The sequence below is a fragment of the Euphorbia lathyris genome, chromosome 3 (assembly GCF_963576675.1).
Source record: "Euphorbia lathyris chromosome 3, ddEupLath1.1, whole genome shotgun sequence".
In the NCBI taxonomy this organism is placed as follows: Eukaryota; Viridiplantae; Streptophyta; class Magnoliopsida; order Malpighiales; family Euphorbiaceae; genus Euphorbia; species Euphorbia lathyris.
In genome coordinates, this window is record NC_088912.1 from 54262923 (window position 1) to 54269127 (window position 6205).

Below are 6205 nucleotides of genomic sequence, written 5' to 3' on the forward strand. Positions count from 1 at the left end.
CAAATAGACTATGACAGAGAAATTTGTGCAAAAACAGCATAGAGTTAGAATTTATTGATTTGTTGTAGGCAAGACGTGGATTGAATCGCCAAAATCCTGTCAACATTCTCCATATATCTGTAGAAGTCATATCTCTGCCAGGATGATGTGGAGTGGTGTCCCGTGGTGGAAACCCAAATCAATTATAGTTCAGGATATCCAAAAGTGAATATCTTCCCTTCACAACGAAAACTGAGACGAACACGCCTCTTATTGACGAACCGAACGGTAGACAGAAACTCTAGAACCCAATTCCCAATTATAGGAAATTTCATAGAAGCAAACTTGGTCCATCCCAAATTTGTCAGATAGCGATTCATGTCATCGTTTATCCCGAGTTCTTCGTTCAGGAACTCGTCCAGATACAACATGCCACAGAATTGTGCATATCTAAACTGCAAATAACGTTTCCCCTTATCATGATTGTAGATTGGAAACCATGCTCCATAGCGAGAAGAGATATCAACTCTCTTGCTTCGAGCAGAAGTGTTCTTCCTAACATTTTTCAGAGATTTGGTCATGTTTGTGAGATAAGATGGTGTCTGTAGGATTTGAGAATTGAAGAAAGAAATTCAGAATTCTAAAAGATGAAAGATGAAAGATGAAATGAAATGGAATAATTCTGAGCCTACAGGAATATATAAGATACATAAGTGAAAGGTTGTATCTGTTTAAAAATAAAAGATGTCAAAATGATACCTCTTGGATTTAACTGACAGAATTTTTGAAATCAGATGTTTGTAATCCCTTACAGTTATTTCAAAATGTTAAAATACAGAAAATCTCAACTGAGATTTTCCAAATCCTTAAACATGGAGAATCTCAACTGAGATTTCTGGATATATATTTTCAAAAGCACTTAACACTTAATGAAAATTTTCAAAACATGACTAGATTAGAATTTAATTTTACAAAACTTATTTGTACACAAATTCAAAAATAAAAGTAAAAAAATAAAAAAATAAAAACAAAAATAAATTAACCTAAAAATTAAAATAAAAATAAATGAAATTAAAAAGAAAGAAAAATAAAAATTATGAACATATAATAAGAAAAACTAAAAATTTAAAAATATGAAAACTAAATAAATTAATTTTCATAGAATTCGTCCACGAATTCAATTGCTTGAATTGGAGCTCCTTCGTAATAAATCTTGCATCGATTACCATTAACCTTAAATCGATCGCCATTGGACTTTTCTAACTCTAAAGCTCCATAATCAAATGTTTTAACAACAAAAAATGGTCCACTCCATCTAGACTTGAGCTTACCTGGAAATAACTTTAATCTGGAATTAAAAAGTAAAACTTTATCCCCAATATTAAAGCTTTTAATTTTGATTCTAGCATCATGCCACTTTTTAACTTTTTCCTTATAAACTCTTGCATTTTCGTAGGACAAATAGCGTAATTCATCCAACTCGTTTAAGTCGAACAAACGCTTTTTTCCTGTGCTTTGCAAATCATAATTAAGGGTTTTTAGAGCCCAATATGCTTTATGTTCTAACTCTACTGGCAAATGACAAGCTTTACCATAGACTAATCTATAAGGTGTCATTACTATAGGTGTTTTAAATGCAGTACGGTATGCCCATAGCGCATCGTTAAGTTTATGTTCCCAGTCTCTTCTAGAAGACGAAACTGTTTTCTCAAGTATCCATTTGAGTTCTCTATTTGATATTTCTACTTGACCATTCGTTTGAGGATGGTATGGCGTAGATACACGGTGGTGTACTCCGTATTTTCTCATAAGTGACTCAAAGCTTCTATTTACGAAATAAGTACCTCCATCGCTTACCATAACTCTAGGGACTCCAAATCGACAGAATATTGCATTTAAAAACTTAACAACTACCTTAGAATCATTTGTCGGGGTTGCAATTGCTTCAACCCACTTTGAAACATAATCTACGGCTGCTAATATATAATTTTTGCCAAAAGAAGTAGGAAACGGACCCATGAAATCGATTCCCCACACGTCGAAGATTTCAACTTCCAACATGTTCGTGAATGGCATCTCATCTTTCCTTCCTAAATTCCCGGTTCTTTGACACTTATCACAACGGATAATAAATGAACGGACGTCTTTAAACAGAGTAGGCCAAAAGAATCCGCATTCTAATATTCTAGCTACTGTTTTGCTTACGCTGTTATGACCTCCATAAGCGCTTGCATGACATTCCAACATTATAGAGTCATATTCAAACTCACTAACACATCTCCTAAGCATTCCATCGCCGTATGTTTTGAAAAAAATGGATCTTCCCAAAAATATTTCTTAACTTCCGAAAAGAATTTCTTCCTTTGCTGAGAATTTAATCCATCTGGCACAACATGTGCAGCTAAGTAATTGGCTATATCCGCATACCATAGTGCCATGACACTTTTTACTTGCATGAGATATTCATCGGGGAAATCATCTCGAATGTCTAATGTTTCACCGATGGGACCGTTTTCATCTTCAAGTCTTGATAGATGACCGACGACAAGGTTTTCAACTCCCTTTTTATCTTTAATCTCTATGTCAAATTCTTGCAATAATAAGACCCATCTAATAAGACGCGGTTTTGCATCTTTCTTAGCAAATAAATATCTTAAAGCTGCATGATATGTATAAATGATGACTTTAGATCCTAACAAGTATGATCTAAACTTATGACATGCAAAAACTACCGCTAGCATTTCTTTTTCAGTTGTGGTGTAATTTAACTGTGCACCGGACAATGTGTGACTCACATAATATATAACATGAAGTTTCGTATCCTTCATTTGACCTAATACACATCCTACAGTTAAATCACTTGCATCGCACATAATTTCGAAAGGTAAATTCCAATCGGATTTCGATATTATAGGTGTACTGACTAAAGTTGTTTTCAATGTATTGAAAGCTTGTAAACAATCCTCATTAAAATCAAAAGTCGAATCTTTCATAAGCAAATTAGTAAGTGGTTTGGAGATTACAGAAAAGTTCTTTATAAACCTTTTATAAAAACCTACATGACCTAAAAATGATCTTACTCCCTTAACAGTAGTTGGTGGGGGTAATTTTTCTATAACTGAAGTCTTTGCTCTATCCACTTCTAAACCTTTTTCAGATATCTTATGAACCAAAACAATTCCTTCGTCTACCATGAAGTGACATTTTTCCCAATTTAATACTAAATTCGTTTCTTCACATCTAGACAATACTTTATCTAAGTTCTGTAAACATGCATCGAAAGAATCTCCATAAACCGAAACATCATCCATGAAAACTTCCATGATATCTTCAATGAAATCGTTAAATATTGCTGTCATACAACGTTGAAATGTTGCTGGTGCATTACATAGACCAAAGGGCATTCTCCTATATGCAAATGTTCCATAAGGACATGTGAAGGTTGTTTTATCTTGGTCATCCGGGTAAATGTAAATTTGAAAGAATCCAGAATAACCGTCTAGGAAACAATAAAATGCATGACTGGCTATCCTTTCAATCATTTGATCAATGAAAGGTAGAGGAAAATGATCTTTCCTAGTTGCTTTGTTTAGGTTCCTATAGTCTATACAAACCCTCCAACCGGTGGTGGTTCGCGTAGGTATTAATTCACCTTCGTCATTCCTTACAACAGTTATGCCTCCCTTTTTAGGTACACAATGGATTGGACTAACCCATTCACTATCCGAGATCGGATAAATGATTCCATTATCTAAAAGTTTAGTAATCTCATTTTTTACTACTTCTTTCATGTCCGGATTTAAGCGTCTTTGCCTATCCGCTTTAGGTGGCTTATCTTATTCTAAGTGAATTCTATGCATTACGATACTAGGATTAATTCCTTTTAAGTCTGAAATTTGCCATCCTATACTTCCTATCCTATTCCTAACAACTTCTTTCAATTTTTCTTCTTGATCATTTGTTAATTTGTTAGAGATAATTATAGGTAGAGAATCACCTTCGCCTAAGAAAGCGTACCTCAAATGACTGGGAAATTCCTTAAGTTCTAATTTAGGGGGTATTACAATCGAAGGCGGAACTGGTCCATCTTCTCGAATCAAAGGCTCTAGGTCCTTATCTTCTAATTCTTCACCCATTATAGGTTCTATTATTTCTTCTCTTTGAATAACGTCATTGACACATTCTTCAACTAAATCAAGTTTCATACAAGCGAATTCCTCCATAGGATATTTCATCGCTTTGTTCATATTAAACTCGATCTTATCTTCTCCTATCCTCAAAACTACTTTCCCTTCCGACACATCAACTAGAGCACGTCATGTGTTCATAAACGGTCTACCAAAAATTAGTGGACAATTAACGTCATATGTAAAATCTAATATAACAAAATCGGTAGGAAAAATAAATTTATCGACTTTGACTAAAACATCTTCAATTATACCATATGGTCTCTTAGTGGTTTGATCCGCTAATTGTAAAACCATATTGGTACGTTTGATATCTTCTTCTAAACCTAACTTAATAAAAATAGACAACGACATCAAATTTATACTTGCTCCTAAATCACAAAGACAACTTGGGAACTCGATATCTCCCAATTTACACAGAATAGTAAAACATCCGGGATCTTTGAGTTTAGTGGGCAAATTACTTGACACTATTGAACTACAATCTTCAGTTAACGAAATGGATGAAATTCCTTCCCAACTGATTTTCTTTGAAATTAAATCCTTTAAAAACTTACCATAGTTAGGAATTTGCGTAATTGCATCCATGAATGTTAAGTTAATGTGCAAATTTTTAAGTTTGTCTAAAAACGTCAAGAGTTGTTTGTCATAGTCCTTATTTCGGACTTTGTGCGGAAAAGGTGGTTTGGGTACAAAAGTTTTTGTACTTGAGTCAATTGGTGAACTTTTTGTGTTTGATATATCTTCTTTGGACTTTGGTAAATCAGTTCTAGGTAATGTTGAATCTCCGGGCATTTCCGGACCTAGATAATTTTTCCCTGAACGAAGAGTGATAGCCTTTACCTGCTCTTTCAGATTTTCTTCCTAATGGCTGGGAAGACTTCCCTCTTTTCGGGATGGAATTGATTTAGCAAGTTGACTAATTTGGACCTCCAAATTATGGATGCTAGATGAGTGGTTTTTAATAAGCTGATCGAATTTATTTTCGATCCGTTTAAAACCATCGTCGTGATTACTTATTTTTCCACTGATAGCATCTATGAATTTGTCGATTTTAGAAGATAAAGTGCTAATCGTATCTCTTGACTGATTTTGATAATTACTAGTACGATTTTGATTAGCACTTGCATTATTATTATCTTTCCAGTTAAAGTTAGGATGATTCCTCCATCCAGAATTATAAGTAGTAGAATAAGGATTATTAGTTTGGTTTTGCCCTTGGACAAAATTTACCTGTTTGATCTCACTCATATTTTCATAATCCACATCCGTTTGGATTGGATTACCATTGGTATCGCATGGTGCCATAAACCTATCAATTTTGTGCGATAAGGCAGAAAATTGGGCTTGTAACATTGCGACTGGATCAAGTTCCACTATACCTTTAACTAATGATGTGGTCGAGGATGATGGTTTCGCCACCGGTACATGTCCACGTTTCGCGGGCCACATACTACTGTTGATTGCCATTTCCTCCAAAATTTCTCTTGCTTGGGCTGATGTTTTCTTCATAAATAGCCCTCCCGGCATAGCATCTAATGAGCTTCTAGTTGTAGGATTTAGTCCATTGTAAAATGTTTGCATTAAAAGTTCAGCGGGTAATTGGTGGTGTGGGCATAAACGTTGAAGTTCTTTAAAACGTTCCCAAGTCTCATAAAGAGTCTCATTATCATTTTGAGAAAAAGATGTTAACTCTTTTATGACTCTTGCAGTTTTTGCTAAAGGAAAATATTTTGATAAAAAAAGCTTGGGCTAATTGGTCCCAAGTTTCAAATGTTGCGCCTGGCATAGAAGTTAACTAATCTTTGGCTTTGTCCTTCAAAGTGACAGGAAAAAGTCGAAGTTTGATTGCTTCGGCAGTCACATCTGGGATTTTTAAAGTGTCACAAATTTCAAAGAAATTTGTTAAATGGGTGTTAGGATTTTCGTTAGGTAACCCGTAAAATGTTACATTATTTTGCAACATATTAAGCAAAGCTGGCTTAATTTCAAATTGGTTTGCGGTGATTCTGGGTCTAACTACACTATTGGTTACACCG

The 6205-nt window shown here is 34.6% G+C and overlaps 1 non-coding gene across 1 annotated transcript; it reads left to right on the forward strand.

Annotated features, from left to right (window-relative positions):
- Window positions 1-5766: 5766 nt before the first annotated feature.
- On the forward strand, window positions 5767-5873 carry LOC136225170 (small nucleolar RNA R71). Its single transcript, XR_010686901.1, has one exon. It is a non-coding gene; the product is annotated as a small nucleolar RNA R71 (small nucleolar RNA).
- The last annotated feature ends 332 nt before the right edge of the window (window positions 5874-6205 follow it).